The sequence below is a fragment of the Lissotriton vulgaris genome, chromosome 10 (genome assembly GCF_964263255.1).
Source record: "Lissotriton vulgaris chromosome 10, aLisVul1.2, whole genome shotgun sequence".
NCBI classification, from domain to species: domain Eukaryota; kingdom Metazoa; phylum Chordata; class Amphibia; order Caudata; family Salamandridae; genus Lissotriton; species Lissotriton vulgaris.
The window spans coordinates 1,101,155,175-1,101,178,019 of record NC_141698.1 but is presented as its reverse complement, the minus strand read 5'-3'; the positions used below and the strand labels follow the sequence as shown (position 1 = coordinate 1,101,178,019).

General features: G+C 46.6%; 1 protein-coding gene across 1 annotated transcript in view; it reads left to right on the top strand.

The window, feature by feature from the left end:
* Positions 1 to 22,845, top strand: part of PLCL2 (phospholipase C like 2) — a 422,947-nt gene that overhangs the window by 377,153 nt on the left and 22,949 nt on the right. The gene's annotated exons all lie outside the window — the stretch shown is intronic.

Below are 22,845 nucleotides of genomic sequence, written 5' to 3'. Positions count from 1 at the left end.
TCAGTGACCGTGATGTATCGTGCCTCAAACAAGTGCAGACACCTCAGTGACCGTGATGTATCCTTCCTCAAACAAGTGCAGAGACCTCAGTGACCGTGATGTATTATGCCTCAAACCAGTGCAGACACCTTGGTGACTATGATGCATCCTGCTCATAACAAGTGCAGACACCTCAGTAACTGTGATGCATCCTGCTTCCAACAAGTGCAGACACCTCAGTGACCGTGATGTATCGTGCCTCAAACAAGTGCAGACACCTCAGTGACCGTGATGTATCTTTCCTCAAACAAGTGCAGGCACCGTAGTGACCATGCTGCATTATGCCTCAAACAAGTGCAGACACCTCAGTGACTGTGATGCATCCTGCCTTCAGTGCAGACACCTCTGTGACCGTGCTGTATCTTGCCTCAAACAAGTGCAGACACCTCAGTGACCGTGATGTATCGTGCCTCAAACAAGTGTAGACACCTCAGTGACCGTGATGTATCCTTCCTCAAACAAGTGCAGAGACCTCAGTGACCGTGATGTATTTATTATGCCTCAAACCAGTACAGACACCTTGGTGACTATGATGCATCCTGCTTCCAACAAGTGCAGACACCTCAGTAACTGTGATGCATCCTGCTTCCAACAAGTGCAGACACCCCAGTAACTGTGATGCATCCTGCTTCCAACAAGTGCAGACACCCCAGTAACTGTGATGCATCCTGCTTCCAACAAGTGCAGACACCCCAGTAACTGTGATGCATCCTGCTTCCAACAAGTGCAGACACCTCCGTGACTGTGATGCATCCTGCTTCCAACAAGTGCAGACACCTCAGTAACTGTGATGCATCCTGCTTCCAACAAGTGCAGACACCCCAGTAACTGTGATGCATCCTGCTTCCAACAAGTGCAGACACCTCCGTGACTGTGATGCATCCTGCTTCCAACAAGTGCAGACACCTCCGTGACTGTGATGCATCCTGCTTCCAACAAGTGCAGATGCCTCAGTGACCGTGATGTATCTTTCCTCAAACAAGTGCAGGCACCGTAGTGACCATGCTGCATTATGCCTCAAACAAGTGCAGATACCTCAGTCACTGTGATGCTCCTGCTTCCAACAAGTGCAGATGCTTCAGTGACCGTGATGTGTCCTGCCTCAAACAAGTGCAGGCCCCTCAGTGACCGTGATGTATCCTGCCTTCAGTGCAGACACCTCAGTGACCGTGATGTATCCTTCCTCAAACAAGTGCAGAGACCTCAGTGACCGTGATGCATTATGCCTCAAACCAGTGCAGACACCTTAGTGACTGTGATGCAACCTGCTTCCAACAAGTGCAGATGCCTCAGTGACCGTGATGTATCCTTCCTCAAACAAGTGCAGACACCTCAGTGACTGTGATGCATCCTGCTTCCAACAAGTGCTTACACCTCAGTGACCGTGATGTATCGTGCCTCAAACAAGTGCAGACACCTCAGTGACCGTGATGAACCCTTCCTCAAACCAGTGCAGACACCTCAGTGATTGTGATGCATCCTGCCTCCAGTGCAGACCCCTCGGTGCCCGTGGTTTATCCTCCCTCAAACCAGTGCAGACACATCTGTGACTGTGATGCATCCTGCCTCCAGTGCAGACACCTCAGTGACTGTGATGCATCCTGTCTCCAGTGCAGACACCTCAGTGACTGTGATGTATCCTGTCTCCAGTGCAGACACCTCAGTGACTGTGATGCATCCTGTCTCCAGTGCAGACACCTCAGTGACTGTGATGTATCCTGTCTCCAGTGCAGACACCTCAGTGACTGTGATGTATCCTGTCTCCAGTGCAGACACCTCAGTGACTGTGATGTATCCTGTCTCCAGTGCAGACACCTCAGTGACTGTGATGTATCCTGCCTCCAGTGCAGACACCTCAGTGACTGTGATGTATCCTGCCTCCAGTGCAGACACCTCTGTGACTGTGATGCATCCTGTCTCCAGTGCAGACACCTCAGTGACTGTGATGTATCCTGTCTCCAGTGCAGACACCTCAGTGACTGTGATGTATCCTGCCTCCAGTGCAGACACCTCAGTGACCGTGATGTATCCTGCCTCAAACCAGTGCAGACACCTCAGTGACTGTGATGCATCCTGTCTCCAGTGCAGACACCTCAGTGACTGTGATGCATCCTGCTTCTAACAAGTGCAGATGCCTCAGTGACCGTGATGTATCTTGCCTCAAACAAGTGCAGACACCTCAGTGACTGTGATGTATCCTGTCTCCAGTGCAGACACCTCAGTGACTGTGATGTATCCTGTCTCCAGTGCAGACACCTCTGTGACTGTGATGCATCCTGTCTCCAGTGCAGACACCTCAGTGACTGTGATGTATCCTGTCTCCAGTGCAGACACCTCTGTGACTGTGATGCATCCTGTCTCCAGTGCAGACACCTCAGTGACTGTGATGTATCCTGTCTCCAGTGCAGACACCTCAGTGACTGTGATGTATCCTGCCTCCAGTGCAGACACCTCAGTAACCGTGATGCATCCTGCCTCCAGTGCAGACATCCTGCCTATAACAGGTGCCCCTCGAAGGCCCCCCGCCGGCCACGTACCCATACACCGCCCCACAGCGAGGTATGTCCCACCTGAGACCTGAGGGCACCGTCCTGGGGGCCTATAGCATAAAGTCCACCTATACCATCAGCCGAAGGCCCAGTGCCTAGAAGGAAGTGACCTCTACCTTTGACACCAGGTGTGACTGTCCTGTGCCAGCGCATGTCACAAGGAATCCATCCGTAATGCAATAAGTGCCCCCTGCCCGAGAGCCCCCTCAGTGGGTGATGGAGACGGCCCTCTCCAGGCACTGCCGCCCTTTGAGGCTCGTCACCGCCTCTCAGACACAAGACTGCAGCAGAGATCAGCCCGTCCTCCTCGCCTTTCTTCCAGGCCTGGAAAATTACCTGTGTCTTCAACAGCAGCAAAAAGACCTTTTGGCACTGTCACCCTCTCTGATTAAATTAGCAGTTAATTGGCGGTGTTTCTCAGCTTAACGTAGTCGTTTTCTTTGTGTATTCAGTGCTAAGTGTTGGTGGAGACTGCAGAGCGCGTGCCATAAAATCCAGCATTTATACGCAGACAATGGCTTGATTATTGTCCTTATCACAATGGTGATCATATATTTTAAAAGAAATGTTGGCAATTAAGTGCTGTTAATGGGAAGTTTTCTCCTGTTATTCATCACCTGCTGAATTATGTCGCCGGGGGTGAGAGAGGTGTGGGTGGTGGTGGAGGGGGGAGGGGTGGGGGCAAGGAGTGGGAGGTAATCGAGTCAACGCAATATTATTACAGCGCATGCGCACACCCTCCCACGCTGGGAACATTTACAGGCGATGAAACATTTTGCTTTGGCTCCTTCCCTTCACAGGGCGTCTTTTATGTTTTTAACTCCGGGAAGGTTTTTGTTGTATTGTGAACATTTGTGTAGTACATTTGTAGGTTCTTTAGTCGTCTCAGAGTCTAGGCGCTTTTGAGGCATGTTCACCGGAGCAAAGGTGGCTCCTGGATAGTGTTTGGTGATGGCTGGTGGGGTGCCATGTTGGAGAGTGGCCGTATTGATAGTGTTTGGTGATGGCTGGTATGGTGTCATGTTGGAGAGTGGCCGTATTGATAGTGTTTGGTGATGGCTGGTGGGGTGTCATGTTGGAGAGTGGGTGGATAGTGTTTGGTGATGGCTGGTGGGGTGTCATGTTGGCGAGAGGCTGGATAGTGCTTGGTGATGGCTGGTGGGGTGTCATGTTGGAGAGTGGCTGGATAGTGTTTGGTGATGGCTGGTATGGTGTCATGTTGGAGAGTGGCTGGATAGTGTTTGGTGATGGCTGGTGGGGTGTCATGTTGGAGAGTGGCTGGATAGTGTTTGGTGATGGCTGGTGGGGTGTCATGTTGGAGAGTGGCTGGATAGTGTTTGGTGATGGCTGGTATGGTGTCATGTTGGAGAGTGGCTGGATAGTGTTTGGTGATGGCTGGTGGGGTGTCATGTTGGAGAGTGGCTGGATAGTGTTTGGTGATGGCTGGTGGGGTGTCATGTTGGAGAGTGGCTGGATAGTGTTTGTTAATGACTGGTGGGGAGTCATGTTGGAGAATCACCGGATAGATAGTGTTTGGTGATGGCAGGTAGGATGTGATGGAGAGTTGCTGGATGGATGGTGATGTTTTTAGGGTGTCATGTTGGCGAGAGGCTGGATAGTGTTTGGCAATGGCTGGTAGGGGTATCATGTTGGAGAGTGGCTGGATAGTGGTTGGTGATGGCTGGTGGGGTGTCATGTTGGCGAGAGGCTGGATAGTGTTTGGTGATGGCTGGTGGGGTGTCATGTTGGCGAGAGGCTGGATAGTGTTTGGTGATGGCTGGTGGGGTGTCATGTTGGCGAGAGGCTGGATAGTGTTTGGTGATGGCTGGTGGGGTGTCATGTTGGAGAGTGGCTGGATAGTGTTTGGTGATGGCTGGTGGGGTGTCATGTTGGCGAGAGGCTGGATAGTGCTTGGTGATGGCTGGTGGGGTGTCATGTTGGAGAGTGGCTGGATAGTGTTTGGTGATGGCTGGTGGGGTGTCATGTTGGCGAGAGGCTGGATAGTGTTTGGTGATGGCTGGTGGGGTGTCATGTTGGCGAGAGGCTGGATAGTGTTTGGTGATGGCTGGTGGGGTGTCATGTTGGCGAGAGGCTGGATAGTGCTTGGTGATGGCTGGTGGGGTGTCATGTTGGAGAGTGGCTGGATAGTGTTTGGTGATGGCTGGTGGGGTGTCATGTTGGAGAGTGGCTGGATAGTGCTTGGTGATGGCTGGTGGGGTGTCATGTTGGAGAGTGGCTGGATAGTGTTTGGTGATGGCTGGTGGGGTGTCATGTTGGAGAGTGGCTGGATAGTGCTTGGTGATGGCTGGTGGGGTGTCATGTTGGAGAGTGGCTGGATAGTGTTTGGTGATGGCTGGTATGGTGTCATGTTGGAGAGTGGCTGGATAGTGTTTGGTGATGGCTGGTATGGTGTCATGTTGGAGAGTGGCTGGATAGTGTTTGGTGATGGCTGGTGGGGTGTCATGTTGGAGAGTGGCTGGATAGTGTTTGGTGATGGCTGGTGGGGTGTCATGTTGGAGAGTGGCTGGATAGTGTTTGTTGATGACTGGTGGGGAGTCATGTTGGAGAATCACCGGATAGATAGTGTTTGGTGATGGCAGGTAGGATGTGATGGAGAGTTGCTGGATGGATGGTGATGTTTTTAGGGTGTCATGTTGGCGAGAGGCTGGATAGTGTTTGGCAATGGCTGGTGGGGTATCATGTTGGAGAGTGGCTGGATAGTGCTTGGTGATGGCTGGTGGGGAGTCATGTTGGAGAATCACCGGATAGATAGTGTTTGGTGATGGGTGGTAAGGTGTCATGTGACAGAGTGGCAGAATAGAGTTTAGTGATTGCATAGAGCCTTGGTTTGATGCGACTGTCTCAATACAGTGCATGGTCAGGTTTGTTTGGTTGTGCTGGAGTTCACGGTTGTCCATTGCTTGTCTTTAGGTGGAAATTCTCTGTTCATCTGGTTTTAACCAGTTATGTAGCATTGATGCGGTTTGTGTGTGGCCTCGGTGTATACAAGACGTCCAAAAGCGTTGATCTGTAAGGTTCTGGTGCCAATGCTTAGTCACATGTCTTTGAGACTGTGCTGAGTGCATAATGTTGCCATGTTGACTATGTAGCATAACTGTTGGTTCACACCAATCTACACATATGTTTGGGTTTGATGCAGGTTTGCGAGAGGAGATGGAACTGCTGTTGAGGTGGCATTGTTTATTAACGGATTGACTTGGATGCAGTGTTGTGAATTTGGTGATGCCTTGTGGAGCAACTGTGTTCTTTGGAGTATTATGGGTGTAAATACGTCTTGATAAATATATGGCATTTATATAATCGCAATCAGTATGAACTGCCGTTGAGGTGGCAAAGGGTAGCCTATTTAAAGGCGTTGGTGTTGTTTTTGAGCATGATGGTGCAGTTCAGTGCATATTTTGGTTTGAGGTGGAGAGTTATATTTGGTTTTTGATTGGTAATTTCTGGGATTTCTCATTGACTGTGGTCAAGGTAGGCTGAGTACTTGTATTTATATGAGATGATGTGTCTACTATGTTCAATTAAGCGACGGGTTGTCGTGTGGGAGAGAAGCCTACAGAGGTGCAATCCAAACTTTACAACTATCTCTCTCTCTCTCTCTCTCTATATATATATATATATATATATATATATATATATATATATATATATATCTATATCAGAGCTGCTGGAAACGCCCACCATACTATGGAAATGTATTCTTACATAAAATGCTGATTGCATTAATGTCTACAGGGCACCGAAGTTTTCTACTCACTTAAATACCATTATAAAAAGGGCACAATATGTACAAACTGTGTAGGATTCCAATGATAAGCTTCACGTCCTGCATGTTGTGAAAGGTTACACTCATCAGCGCTACAACGGAGATAGAAAATGGAGTCTGGGTGTAGCTCAGTGCATACCTTCCATTATGAAAAGTATAAAAAAAACTGTTAAATTCCTTGGATGATGTAATTCGTTACATCATCACTTATGTTATTTGAGATGTCATAAATGATGATAGTTAACATGTTATGAGTGATGTAATATGTAAGATTATAAGCAGTGCATGGCGGGGGCACAAGTTTAGTTTGTTCACTGAACTGTGAAATATCACCGTTCCCCGTGAAATATGAATATTTATACCACTGCGTTTTGGGCAATAAAAGCGCCCAAACATGAGCTGGAGAGTTTAACCCCTTGGGCGCGGGCGCGATTCTGCGCCTGTGCGGCGTTTTCCGTAGTGGGCGGATTCATGACGGCCCCCAGCCGTCATCAGCACACGCCCACCGTAATGCATGACGGCTGGGGGCCGTCATCAGCATCGAAGGGGTTTAACCCTTTCGATGCTGATGACGAGCTCAGCTCGTCATCACCCACGGGTGTCGTGTGCTTATGACGAGCTGAGCTCGTCATGGAAACAGCAAAATGGTAATTCCCAGCACAGGAGGGGGAAAACGCCTAGCAGCCAAGGTGTTAAATGTTAATTGGTGTTAAAGGAAGTAACTATTGAGTCCTGCCCCACTCACCTTTAGGTGCACCTTTATTTTGAAAGCCATATTGAAGCAAAAAGCTTCAAAATTCAAAAAGTTTTTAATTAACGTGCTGAACCTTTTCACTTTAGTACATCAGATTATATCATTGCATTGAAAAGTATTATTTCAAAAGTGATTGTTTTCAAACATGAATTTAGAAACATTCATCCTTCCCTCCACCCTGACAGCAACGCCAATAGTGAAGTAAGAGGCAAGTTAGTTGTTATGGGCACTCTCAGGGGGACCAGGGTTCCTATGATATCTGTAAAACATTATAGTTTATTAAGTCAAGCACAGGAGAAGAGAAGGCTTTGTACAGCGCGCATGTGCATTTCAAGGTTCTCGCATATGTGACAATGAAGAAAAAGAGAAATAAACCTATTGCAGAGAAACACACAATTTGGTAAAGCAGAGAAGCCGGGATTAATGCCAGGTTTTCTGGTTTCACATTGCGCAACTCAACAACGAGATGTATATGCTTTGCTTCCCCTATACCCACCTTACCACCAATGCCCACCCCACCCCACCCCACCCCATACCACATCCCCCTGGCATCAATGCGGCCCTCGGTCACATCACACACCACACTTTTTGCCCCCTGGGGAAATGTTTGCGAGTACCTATGGTACACGCTATGTGTTGGCATAAAGCACCGTAAACCTGTCTGTTTACAGCTGTAGTATAATTAAACGCACGAGTAAAAGGTATATCCATTTAAATGACCTTTGCTGTCCATTGTCCACAGACTTTAATGTGTTTCCGAAATGTTGCGTTTCTCCAGCTCTGTTTGTCATCCGCCCAGGCCCTGCTCACAAGGGCAAACAACTCCTCTGCCGCGTCTCCCGCGTATCAAACCGTGACTGCTCCATATATCACCAAGTCAGAGAATCCAAGTTTTTGATGTTGTGTTTCACATTTTGCTCAGTTTGTTCTAATTAAGAACATTTGAACAGATGGTGCCGAGCGAAGGCTGCCAGCGCCCCGATCCCAGACTGCAGTTTATTTATTTTGTGAGTTTGTGAGGCGAGAGGGCACACAGAGCGAGCGTTTGTCCGCATCCTTTCTAGAAACGCGCTGTCATCTGAATAAAAAGTGCATTAGAGTTCGGTCCTTATCTCTTAAAGAGAGAGAATAGAACAGTACTTTGGCCTGACGAGTGGAGTCATTTATGTCACGTAATAACCTAAGGCTGGGGGTATGGAGGGTGGGGACTATCTGATTGTATGTAGTTATTCACCTATAAGTGTGTGTGTTAATAAAACTAATAAGGAAGCAGAAAGATGGGGCACCAGGCCCCAATGGGATACCATTTGCCCTTTATAAATAAAATCCAGACTTTTGGTCGAGCTATTTGGAAAAAGTATTCAAAGAAGTTATAGAGACAGGCAACATCCCTGAGTCCTGGCAAGGATCACTAATTTCCCCCATATTCAAGGAAGGCAATTGGGCACTTGCGGAGAACTACAGACTCCTCACTCTACAAGATACAGATGCTAAGCTGTTTGCAGGAGTTCTATTAACTAAACTAAATGTATGGGTAACAGAAAACAAGATTTTGCCATTAAATCAAACTGGTTTTATTAAGGGGCTTGGAACAATGACAAACATTATGGCGTTATCACTAATAATTGAAAAATCACTTAGAGTAAAACAGCCCTTGTATCTGTGCTTTGTAGATTTTAAATCTGCTTTTGACTGCCTGCAAAGGAATCTATTGTGGAAAAAACTTATTGAAAAAGACATACCAATTGAACTATTAAGACTGATTCAATTATTACACAGTAAAACCTGGGTAAGAGTAAGGATGGGGGACGGTAGATCATTAACAAAGGAGATTCTAGCAACAGAAGGGCTAAAGCAGGGATGTGTGTTGGCCCCCCTACTTTTTAATCTATTCCTAGGAGATCTATCAGGGAACCTTGACAAACTTAATGCACATCCGCCGAAGTTAGGGGATAAACTGATATCTAACCTAATGTACGCAGATGACGTCATCCTTCTAAGCCACACTAAAATCGGACTTTGGCGCTTAATTAACAGAACGGTTCTGTATGCTCAGGAAAATGGAATGGTAATAAATGAAACCAAAACAAAAATCATGGTTGTCACTAGGAACACAAGACTGAGACAAAATAATAAATGGTTTATGGAAAATACACCACTAGAACAAATAGAAGTGTACAAGTACTTGGGTGTACTATTTGACCAGAAAGGAAACTACCAACTACAAAAACTGGACATACAAAGGAAAGCTAACTCATTAACTGCAGCATTCAAGATAGCACAGAAGTCACTTGGAAATCTGACCTATCGGCCGCTTTTGAAAATTATAGGGGCTAAATTGCTCCCAACAATAACATATGGTAGTGAGGCATTAATGGGGACGGATGCAGAATTGATAAACAAGGTCCTTTCCAAAACATATAAAACTCTTTTCTATCTTCCAAATAATGCTTCACCAGCTCAAATTAGACTGGAGTTTGGGTTAAACAATCAAGTTTTGCAAGAAAAGGCCAATTTATTAAAATGTGGTATAGGATTAAAAATGACCACGATAACCATATATCTCAGCTACTTTGGCAAGAAATAAATAAGAACACGAGATCAGTTGCATGGAAATATCTCAATGATGCATTAGAAGAGTTTGCACTAATACCAATATGGAACAATACGATAAACAATGGATCCTTTAAAAAAATAATAAATAGAACAACAAATCACCTATCACTTGTAAACGACAAAGATTCGCTGGCAAAAAGAAAACATTTGTGGTCAGTAATAAATGGATACGAAAAAAAGAAAGTACAGGAATACTTGGAAATACCGTGGTCTGAAAAAAGTGAACAATGTCTGGTGAGAGCAAGATTTGGGATTCTACCAGGCCTTAGTCACGCCCGCCGTGGAAAAAAACCAGCAGCAGCACATTGTGTAGACTTTGTAAAAGTGGAGAAGAGGACATTGTCCACCTCTTATGTATCTGTCCCGGACTCCGTAAAGAAAGATGTGCAATACTTAAACCTCACTTTAATATGCGTGGAACAAGGACATGTAGACAGGCATTGAAAGTCTGTCTACATTCGAATGATATAGTCATGAACGCTGCATTTGTAAAGTTCCTAAAGATTGCATCTACAAAACTGGGAGATTAAATTTGAAAAAATGCTTTTATAAATATTTTTTATAATGACATTTGTTATGATATAATTGCTTTTATTCTATTGTATTTATTGAATATGTTTTTGTACTGGAAAAATTGTAAGATTTTAAATAATCAAACAATAAAGAATTTAGTTACTTAGTATAAGTGTGTGTGTGTGAGGTGTGTGTGTGTATATATATATATATATATATATATATATATACATAGATATAGTTCTTATTTGGGCTTGTCGAATGGGACAGGTCTTTTAGTTGTAGGAGGGGTGGGGGGGGGGGGTCTTAGCTATAATTATAACTGACTTTGAGGCCTTAGGTTCATGTTGTTGGGTTTAGTGGCAAAATATTGACCAGTTCCTTAACAATGACTAGAGCGCCTCTTCACGTGTTTCATATCTGTGATACTGTCCATGTGTCTACTACACGCGTGTTTTAAATCATTGTGCATTTAGTAAGAGTGTTTGCTTTTTCCAGTTGTGTGTCTGCAGCTTTTTCATGCAACTTGTATAATCCATACTGTGACTTAGGGCCATATGTATCAACATTCCGTTTTGCGATTCCTAAATAGCGATTTTTAAGAAATCGCTATTTAGAAATCGCAAAATGGTATGTATGTAGAAATTAGCTTCTTTTTAGCGATTTCTTAAAATTCCTTTATTGCGATTAGCAAATTGCTAATCGCAATTAAGGAATAATTTCCCATTCATTTCTATGTGCTAGGAGGCCCATAGGAATGAAGGGGAAATTTGCGAATCGCAATTTGCTAATCGCAAATTGTGAATACTTTCAAGGGTGCAGGGGTGTCCAAAGGACACCCTGTTGCACCCCTGAAATCGGCATGGGTGGACATGTGGCGCACATATATGCCCTAAGGACATGTATTTGCGTCACATGGCACTTAGAAAATAGAAAAAATATGCATTTCGAAAGGAATTCGCAACTTACCACCAACTAGAAGTTGCGATTCCTTAAGGCCAATTTGCTATTTTTTTTGGCTTCTTACATTGCATTTAAGGAATCGCAAAATTTGCGATTCCTTAAATGCAATCGCAAGATAAGGAATCGCATATTTTGCGATTCCTTATTTTGAAAGAAGATTTCCATGATGCATACCAATCGTCCAAATTGCATTCGCAAACGCCGAAATTCTGCGAATTTCGGCGTTTGCGAATTCAATTTGGCTTGATACATATGGCACTTAGTCACCTCACAATTGTGAGCTCTGGAGCCGAGGTTGAAGGCAGTGTGAGATGCTCACAGGGGCTGCCAGTGGGTTGTAAATATATTTAGACCTGTGGGATATGTCTGGCTGCAGTAACAGAAAACTCTCCGAGAGGCCCCAAATGTTGGTCAAGTGGAATATTCTGTGAAGCACAGGATTTGAGTTCACGTTTTAAGTCATGGCCTTATTTACATGGGACACCTCTTGGAAAGGATCCCTGGTTATGCTTCCTTGGCCACACCCCTTTTAGAGCCCCTCTCCCTTCAAGCACTGCTTGTCGAGGTTTAAGAGTGGTCAGAAAGCAGACTGGGGTAGTTAGAGTTGTGTGCAGTTCAGCACCGTGGTGGGAAGCGGTGGAGACCCCCACTTCTGCAATGCATTAACAGCCCTTAGATGGAGGAGAGAGAACCTTCAGACATCCATTGATGGGTATTTCAGGACCCCGTGACCCAGAATTCAGGAGCCTGGTGTCTGTACCATGTACAAACACATTTCTGGTCTCTAATGCTCCAGGTGAGTGTGTTTGTTGGCTGGGTCTTGCAGGGGCCTGACTGATGCAAAGGTCACAAGAGCATCTTGGGGTGGGATCCTGCCTGTTTCTTGGACCCTATCATCCATTTTCTATTAATAAGGACAAATAAAAGCATTGGGGTTGACGCAAGCAGCGCCATTGATGGATAAATACGATGGAGGGTAGTGTACAAGGGAAGGAGTTGTGTGTGTGTGTGTGGGGCATTGTTTACGGGAGCTTCGGGTAGGTCACCAAGGAAGTACCATGTTTAGTCAGATGTTATGGATTGCAGAACAGGCCCACCCATCAAAGGTCCGCGTATTTTCTTAAAGAGACCAAGTGCTTGATCTTCACATATGATGACGCCAATAGATTGTCACAAGTAGTACAACTTGACCGATTAAAACAACGTTTAGCTGCATTTCTTTCTATCACAAACTCCCTAAAAATGTACTCCGGCTTATGGCAATGATCGGCTGAAACGCGTCTGGGTACGAATACAAACACATTGTAATTTTTTTATATTAAAATCGAAGATGTGGAACCGACACAGTAAGGTTGATAGTTGGAGACTGTTGTTTTGGAAAGTGTGTGATTGATGTGCATGGTATAAGATGTTACACTTCGTATTGAATGTGCAATTCCCTTAATCTCTGTCAGGAAAGGCATTATTACCAAGTCCAGTTTCTCTTCCATATACATTAGGCCGCACCCTCCCTGTTTTATATACCACCCCTCATATAGATGTTCCTTTATTCCCCTTCTACCTCCATTTACATTCCAGACCTTCCCGCTTACTTGGCCTCGGACATTATCGATAGCCGTTGTGTTGACGGCTGGAGGGTACCCCCGTCTCTAGGGTTTGGGGCAGTTAGTGATGGGTCTGTGAACCACTGGACCTGATATTAGAACCAAATCCTCTAATCTTGGACAACTCTTGATTCAGTAGCGCTGATAATCAATAGTAAGGTGAAAAAATCACCCATCTTGTTTTTTAAACCGTGAGAAAACGCCCAAGAAGAAGAGTAAACCAACATGCGTATTGGCTAACAAACATTCTTAAATGCGCATCAGCGGAATAGAGTACAAGACGGATTTATATTCTGCAATGGATTATATCATAGTGACGAATTCAGAAGAGAGAAACCCACTGCAGTCAATTACTAAAAAGAAAGTCATGACAGTCTTTTTTGCATTAGGTTACTGGGTTGCTGGTTGTAGGTAAGGTGAAACGTTTTTAGATTGTGTGCAAAGATTGGGGGGAAGGTTTAGGATAACCGTAAGGATTAAGGTAAGGTTTACAACTAAGGTAAATTCTATAAAGGTCGGGATTGAGAGAGTCCGGGTTCGACTCGAGGTTAGGTTTAGGTTTTTGGTAATGATTAAAGGAAGGTTGCACATCCAAGGTAAATTCAAGAGTGACCGGTTTGGATTCGAGATTAGGTTTAGGATTACTGTAAGGATTAAGCGATAGGTCACATCTAAGGTAAATTCAAGAGTGACAGGGTTGGATTCAACATTAGCTTTAGGTTTACGGTAAAGATTACGGCAAGGGTCGTACCTATGATAAAATAAAGAGAGACAGTTAAGATTGGATTTGAGATTAGGGTTGGGTTTAGGTTTACAGTAAGGATTAGGTGAAAGATCACATCTAAGGTAAATTCAAGAGTGACAATTGGGATTGGATTAATAGTTAGCTGCAGTCTTACTGTAAAGGTTAACGTAAGGGTGAAACCTCAGATAAATTTGATTGATAGGGTTAGGATTAGATTTGAGGTGAGGTCTAGGTTTACTGTAAGGATTAAGCGATGGGTGAATCCTAACATACATTCAAGTGTAACAGTTAGGGTAAGGCCTAGAGTTGATTTAAGATTACATTTACACTGATGGGAAGAGTTAAGGAGAGATGTGCAGTGGTGGTAAATTTAGATTAGCTAAATTCTAAGGCACCATGTCAGTGAGTGTGAGTGAGAAGGAGTTACGCTATATTTTATTACAGGGACATTTTTGATGCACGTTCATGTTAATTTAGCAAAAAAAACTCCCTTGCACCGGGTTCTTTGACCTGACAGATCCATTCTACATTAGCCAGTGGGATCTGCTAACTCTACATATCTCCTGTGTCCGTGTTTGGAAGGGTGTGCATTACTGCTGTGTATTCAAGTGAACGCTGCATGCACAAATCATGAACCTGCATTTGCTGTTTGTTGGAGCAAAGAAAGTTTATATTTTAAAATCTGTGCCCATTCACTGATTCTGAGGGTTAATCTGGCAGATTTGCAACGTCAACCCATGGTCATCCTCATGCTGCTAATCCGGCCGGAACTATTTCTTCCAAATAATTGGTTTCTTAGTTCTGCATGTTTTCATCCGGTAATCTTTCTCAGATTAAGTGAAAGCTGCTGAAATCCCCCCTTTGAGAGATGATTAGTGCAGGACAACAGTCTGCCAGTCTCAGCGAGGAGTCGATACACGTGGGCGACACGTGGCGCCCGCCCCGTGGACTGTCCGCTTCACAGACAAAGGCCGGAAGGGTCTTGTAGGCATGGCCATTCCTTAGGGTTGGCTAAAGGCAGGGGATGATACCCCTGGCTTATCTGTTGGTACCTCTGACCTGCCCTTCATCACTGGGGTCATGCTGGTCGGATCACAGAGTGACTCTTGTTGTCAGGTTGGCACTCTGCAGGATCCGCTTGTAGTAATAATGCTCCACCTCCGGACCTCCCAAACACCCTGATTAATATAAACAGGGTGTTCAAGTGATACGGTGAGGGAAAAAACCCCGAAGGGGAAAAAACCCGGAAAAGGAAGGAAAGGGACCGCTGGGAAAAGAAGCTGTAAAAAAGAACACACTTTAGGTTAATTACACATACATGAAAACCTACTCTCACTCAATTCTCGCTATAAGGACCGTAATTCACCTGTGCTGTCTCAATTCCTCTTCATGCATGAAGCAGTATTTTCTCAGTGCGCCTTCCTCCCCTAAACAACACAAGAACCACAATTAAAAATTTGCAAACATTCGTGACAAGAATTTTCAATTCTATTAAGGACAAGGAGGCGAGGATTATGCTTAGTCTCATTTCTTTACTGACACATAGCAGCCAATCACATTACAGTAAAGAAAAAACAGAAACAGGGCGACCATAGAGTACACCCCTAGTATATAAACAGTCTCAGAGGTAACCACTTCCTCTTTCTTTGTCCCAAAATCCAAAATGAAGAACCAAGTAACATCAGAGGAACCCAGGAGAACATCATCCAAAAGGGCCAAAATCCGAAGTAGGAGGCGGAGGAACTTCCAAAATCCAAAGGAACAGGAGCAGGCCAACGAGGAGTAGAAACTCGCAGCAGAACTTCCACAAGGACGGAGCCGGAGGAACCTCACTTGGGATCAGAGCCTGAAAAAGACACAAAGCCGTAATACACGTCCTGTGTAATCATGAGCAAATAAGGGTGGGTATAGAAAAATCAAAACATTCTTCACATATCATTATGAAAGATTTTTTGAAGTATTGCATAGTAACAATCTAATCAATACATGCATAGATAACGGGTGGGATAATCCTCGCCTCCTTGTCCTTAATAGAATTGAAAATTCTTGTCACGAATGTTTGCAAATTTTTAATTCTATGTCAGGACAGGAGGCTCCGATTATGCTTGTTCAAAGCTGATCCACTACTACAGACGCAACACTATTGATAGGTTTAAAATAAAAGGTCTTAAACACAGAAGCAGATGACCAATCTGCAGCCTTCATTATATCAAACAGAGTAACACCCATGGAATAGGCTTTGGACGCCATCGCACCCCGTGCAGAATGTGCGCCAAAAACCGAAACATCAATTCCAGCTTCAGACATAAGACCCCGCACCCAGCGCGCCAAGGTAGCTGGAGAGACAGGGCGGAAAGGCTTTTGCAATGCAATAAAAAGTGGACCCTGCATGTCAGAGCGCAAAGAAGCAGTACTCACCTCATAAGCCTTGAGGCATTGAACCACACAGAGGTTGGGGTGAGAAGGGAAAGCAGGATAAGAAATAGAAGGTGTATTAGATTTGGTCCGTCTGGAGAGACGAAAGGAAACTCCTTCAGGAGTAAAGCTGCGACCCGCCAGGTCCAAAGCGTGTACGTCTGACACGCGTTTGCAGGAGACCAAACATAACAACATAGTTAGTTTTGCAGATAATTGTTTGCGGGATAAAGACGCATTGGGAGGCCAGGCCTCCAAAAACTTGAGCACCACCGACACATCCCACAAAGTAACATACTTAGGAGTGGGAGGTTTCGCGAAACGAACCCCTTTAAGTAACCTGGAAACAAAAGGATGTTCACCTGCGGGTTTCCCATCTATGTGGGCATGACCCGCCGAAATAGCCGATCGAAAACCGTTGATAGTTGAATAAGCCAGACCAGAGGTGGCTAAGGAGGCCAAGAAATTAACAATCATGCTGATATCTGCTGAAACGGGATCAACTTGGTGTTGTGAACACCAATCACACCAACGCTTCCAAGACCCCTTATACCGTTTGTGAGCATTGGGAGCCCATGCTTCACTAAGGAGCTTGGAAGCGTCGCTTGAAAGGCCTGGGAGCGACCAGCGATCCCCGAGATCCTCCACGCGAGGAGTGGGAGGGAGCCTGAGAGGATCAGGGGATGAGGATCTCCGAGAGGGTCCAACAGGAGATTCCACAAAGGGGGAAGGAGAAACGGTGGAGCCGAACACATTTCTAGAAGGACCGGAAACCACGCTTGAGCCCTCCAGAGAGGGGCAATCAGAATCAGATCCGTCTGAAATCGTTTGGAGTAGGCCAATACCCTGGGAATCATCAGAAATGGAGGGAAGGCATAACAGAGGGTCGATGGCCACTGCTGGAGAAAGGCATCCGTGGCCAGAGCCTGAGGGTCCGGCCTCCAACTGTAAAAATGCGGAAGTTGCGCATTGAGGCGTGAGGCAAAGAGATCTAGTTGGCAAGGACCCCAACGCCGATGGAGGGCACGGAAGACCCGAGGATGCAGCCTCCAATCGCTGTAATCCCGGAGATGCCTGGAGTGCCAGTCCGCTATCTGATTGTGGCATCCCGGAAGGTACTCCGCAATAACAGTGATCTTTTTCTGCAGACAGAAGTGCCAAAAATCTTTGGCAATCTCCGCCAGGATTCTGGACCTGGTCCCGCCTAGTTTGTTGACATAGCGGACCGCTGAAACATTGTCCATCCGGAGGAGGACACAACAATTGGTTTGCAGAGGGGAAAAACATTTGATCGCAAAAGAACCCGCTAGGAGTTCCAGACAGTTGATATGAAGCGTCAATTCCTGAGGGGACCAACGACCCCCTGTCGAGATCGAGCCGCAACGGGCTCCCCAGCCCCACCGACTGGCATCGGACTCTATCACTAGATCCGGAGACACACCGAATAGGGCTCGGCCGTTCCAGGCCTCCATGTGGTCCAACCACCACTGCATCTCCCATCGGACCTCCTCCGTAAGAGGAATCTGATCGGAGTATCCGAGGCCTTTCCGGAGATGAAGAATTTTTAGGCGCTGCATTGCCCTGTAATGTAGGGGACCCGGAAAGATCGCCTGGATGGAAGAAGCCAGCAGACCGACTACACGTGCCAACGACCTCAACGACACAGTCGGTCTGGAAATAACAGATGTCAACTCTCTCTTGATAGAACGCATCTTTTGGTTGGGCAAGAGAAGCTGACAAGACATCGAGTCGATCTGAAAACCCAGGAAATCTATACGCTGGGACGGGATCAACACTGATTTCTGAACATTGATCAGGAACCCCAGAGACTGTAAAAGAGTGATGGACAATTCCAGATGTTGAATAAGTTTGATTGGACAATCCGCCATAAGGAGAATATCGTCCAGATAAATAATCAACCGGACACCCAGAGACCGCAGATGCTCCACAACTGGTCGTAACAGCTTCGTGAAGCACCAAGGTGCCGACGAGAGACCGAACGGGAGAACCTGATACTCGTACCAGACTCCCTGCCAGCGAAACTGAAGAAAACGGCGATGCGGTTTGTAAATCGGAACCGAGAGATATGCATCTTTGAGGTCCAGCCTGACCATCCAATCCTTTTCGCGAAGGAGATCCCTCAAGAGATGGATTCCCTCCATCTTGAAATGTCGATAGACGACTCCCCCGTTGAATTCTTTCAGGTTGAGAACAAGGCGAGCACCTCCTCCTTTTTTCTCGACCAGAAAGACAGAGCTGGCAAACCCCTGGGGATGACGGGTGGTCGGAATCACCGCCCCTTTTTTGAGAAGAGAATCTATCTCCTCGGAAAGACAAACTTGATCTTGAAGAGAAAAACTCAGACAAGGAGGGGGACAGGACTGATGCATCGGGTGATAGAATTCTATTCGGAACCCCTGAACAGTTTGTAGCACCCAAGCATCGCTGGAGAGCATGCGCCAATTCTGCAGGAAAAACTGAATGCGACCCCCCAACATCACCTCGCATGCAGGAATCAGCCTCACCTGTAGAGTGGGAATCTTGGTACTGTCCCTGATGACCACCGGAACGTCCTTTGCCGTACTGGCCTTTTCCCTTTCTGGAAGGATAGAAGTTGGCTCTTGAGGAATAACCTGCGTCGTAAGAGCCTCTGTGTTGAGATGAATTGCCCCTCTGGGACTGACTGGCCGAACCACGGCCGAACGAGCGTCCCCTACCTCGTCCGGCCTTTCCAAAAACCGGACGCATGGCTCTCCGCAAGGAGGCCTGCGCCTTGTCGATGCCACTAAAGGTTGATACAAAGCGCGTGAGTTCCTTAAGGAATGGTTGGCCAAACAGGAGGCCGTCCGCCTCAGGGCCCGACTCAGAAGTGGCCAATTCAGAGAGTCTAGGGTCAAGCTTTAATAAGATGGACCTGCGACGTTCCGCAGATATCGCACAATTCGCATTACCTAACTGGCAAATTGCCCGTTGCGCCCATTCTATCATCTCCTTAGGGTTGACGAGGGCAGAAGCTTCCTGGGCTCTGTAACCTAGGTCCAAAATTTTCGTGAGAGGCCCAAGGACGTCCAACATCTTATCCTGGCAGGCCCGCCAGGATCTATCCAGGCCTTTCTTTGGGTCCTTGGCATATTTTTTCAAATATGTGACCATCATTGGGTCAACTTCAGGGGTATCAGATAAATGAGCAGACAAATCAGGCCTCGGGCATTCCGAGCGCAGTCTGGCACGAACCGAAGCCTCAAAAGGCTGACGGATATGTGCCTCAATGTAGGCAGCTACAGCCGGAGAAGGCCCCCATGATGAAGAGTTGGGGTGAACAATGTCAGCCGGCTCGAAATTAAGCACCGGAGGACGCTCAGGGGCGTCCACAAAATGCTCCTTACAGACCCGTTTTTTAGGTGGAGGGGAAAGATGGTCTGAAGAAGCGGAGGATAACCCATTGTCCGAATCAGCCTCCTGAAGACCAGCAGTCGTGGATGGCGCAGATGCTAAACTTTTCGCCAGACGCTGAAAATCATTCTTGTGAGGGTTAACCGGCGACTTCGCCGTCTTCTTAGAAGCAGGCAACCAGCCCTGCTGTTGAGCATAGAGACTCAGATGACGTTTCAAAGGGTTAATAGCACGCACTAGTGCTTTGTTGACTGACTTTTGAACACCCTTATCCAATTGTTCAACTAAGTCTTGTTCCAAGGAGCCTTCCTCCTCATCAGCATAGTAGTAGTCGTCTTCCACGTCATCAAAATATTCAGCCATTCTACACCAAGGTAGAGGTAACAGCCCACAAGACGACTAGAATATGGAGTGTTGGAAACACCAGTCAAGGGGGAGTGTATAACCCCAAAGCAGGCTTAAGCGCAGGAAAAACCTGCCTTGATAGCAATTAGAACGTGGAGGGAGCCAAAGCCTGCACCAAACTACACTCTAGGCAGAGCCTATGCCAAGAAAACACCCTACCAAAGTCCTAAAAGACCTCAGCGTAGGACGGGGTTAACTGCACTGACAGGTTGCGGGCAAACGTCAACAAACGCCTTCGTCAAACCAGCTGAAGAGAAAACAGCCGGAAATAGGACAGCGCGCATGCGCGACTGTCGCCTGCCAGTCAGAACCGTCGAAGAGCGCTCGCGCTCTCAAAACCAACGGAACCCCTGCTCCCGCTCCACAAACAGCGCGCGAGCAGCTGGGAAGCGCTCGGCGACTCAACGGAGGTGAAACCCACGCTCCGGTAAACAAAGCAAATTGCACGCTGAAAGCCGGCGCAAGACGCGACCAACAACACCGGAGTACAAGCCCCAGACGCGCGTTACACACAGCGCAATGTCAAAGCATAAAGCGGCAATAATCCACAAGGCACAATAACAATAGAACGCCAAGCAATGAAAATTCAAGTAAGTATAATGCACTTAACTGGCTGCGGAGCAGCAAAGAAAGAGGAAGTGGTTACCTCTGAGACTGTTTATATACTAGGGGTGTACTCTATGGTCGCCCTGTTTCTGTTTTTTCTTTACTGTAATGTGATTGGCTGCTATGTGTCAGTAAAGAAATGAGACTAAGCATAATCGGAGCCTCCTGTCCTGACATAGAATTGGAGTAAAAGCATCCAATAATATCGTTGGCACTGTATGTGAAGCCCCTAATCTTACATACCCCAAGAACTCAAAAGAACTTCAGCACAAACATTCCATAGATGTCAATCAATTCTTGACAATATCCAGTATCCCTCAGTTAATAGTCTCGTGCAAAGAAAACAAGAAAAATAAACGTGATAATCACAGTCTTTGTTTATAGAAATACGGAAATTGATTTCGTCATCCACCTCAGTTGCCACCAAGGTCGAATCCAAACACTTAGAACAAAATCAAACACGGCGGGGCGTAGTAGTAACCACAGCCGCCCCGCTTTGATATTTATAATCCACCAGAATGAATGCCGAGTAGTCACTTCTTCGTGACGGCAATGCGGAGGAGAACCCCCCTTTTCATTCCGCCACTTGAACCGAAGAGCAAACAGATCTCCCAACAGAACGAAAACCGAACCGAGTTTACTCGATATGCGGTTAGGAAATCTGAGCCGTAATTGTCAACCCAATAAATCGACACCCGCAGCCACTCGAGAGCAAGCCGCTCTACTCGCTGCAGATGAACATGGTACCTGAACCTTGACCGCACGCCTTGACTTCAGACGCCGATCTCCACAATGGCTCAACAAAGGGAACCCTCCGGTTTGAGAGACAACCGCTCTCGCTAGAACACCATCAGAATCACGTACAACGTCTCCCTGGCATAGCCGCGTTATATCCGGCCAAAACCGCAAAGGTTCCTGGGAATTGTAGTTCTTACCTAACAACCAGGTAGGCGCTCTGGGCTACATCCTGACACTTGTAAGAGCCCTGTTAACTTTCTGTAGTTTCTACTTATCCCCCCTCTTCACAACACATAATAGCCATGTGAGCCAAGAGGGTCCATCCTGTGCTTTAGGATTTGAGGAGACGTCAGAGGTGAATCATATCACTTTTGAAGCTGATGATGAAACCACATCCTGGCATCCCAGTTGTTCCAGGTGTCTCCAGCCTTCCATTGTTGACTTGGGACTGTTGCTTCTCAGTTGACCAACAGTTCTGTTGATAGGGGTCCTTTGAAGTGCGTACATACAGTATCTTTAAAAATACTGAGGTATAAAATACAATATGGTTTGGGCTGGAATATCTTCTGTCCTGCAGATTCTTTGCACCATTGCACAGTTCTGGCCTCTCCTGCCAACAGGAGGCAGTGCAGCTGCTGAATGTGCATTGTCAGCACATTTCAGAGCAGCAGAAGTGGGAAGCCTGGTGCTATTTGCACCCGTGTCCTGTGACTGCTTGTGAATCTGATGAAGGCGTGCATCCCTCCATCGCTGCTGCCTGTCCCTGTTGTTATCACTCTATAAACGCACCCTGGTACAACAGCATTGCCTCTTTGGAAGTGCTGTGAGTTTCCTACCTGTAGTCAGCAGAGGAAAGGATGTGGCCTTGGAGGGGATGCCGGGGTGTGTGTGCTTCTGTGTCCATGTCCTGTGAGTGCTCTGTGTTCTGCTTAAGTAATGTAAATGTAATGTAAATTGATACTTGTATAGCGCACTACTCACCCGCAAGGGTCTCAAGGCGCTTGTACGAATAACGCTGTGGAACCCATCCTGGCTTTCCCTGTGAGGCGTCCACTCCTGGGCACCCCCAAGGTGGAGGCCAGGCATCCTTAGCGTTGTGGGGGCCGTTGTGGAGATTAAGCAAGCTATTGCCCAGAGTTGCAAAGTGGGACTCCATGATTGGAATAGGCACCGAGGCGAGAATGATCAGGTCCGTGGAATTTGAGCCCAAGACCCGCCGAGGTGGGGAATTGAACCCTGGTCCCGGGCTAGACCTCTGCATCAGGGTCTGCCGCTCTAACCATTGAGCCACACTTCTCCTGTGAGGAGTGGTCCTCTGCCTACACCTGGGGATGAGTTCAGCTTCTTGTAGGTGTTTTTTTATACACATGGAGTGACTGAGCCTGTATCTGAGGCACATGCTGGAGCTCCTACCTTCCTCCAGTGTCTGTCACTGTTAGCTTGCAGCCACACATCATTAGATATTAACCATATTTTAGAAGAAGGGTTACAGGCACATAACTTACTCTCATGACTCAATGACTGTGACGTTCTTCCTGTCCACACCTTTCGGTCTGTTGTTAGGCACTTTGGGTCCTGCTAGTGGGCAAAGGTGCAATCACGTGAGCCTTGGAAACCTCACAGGGGCAGCAATGCTTCAGGTAAGCAACATTGGTTTGAGGCTCTGTGTCTCATGATGGCAATGTGTGCCCAGTGTAGACAGGTACATACTTTAGAAA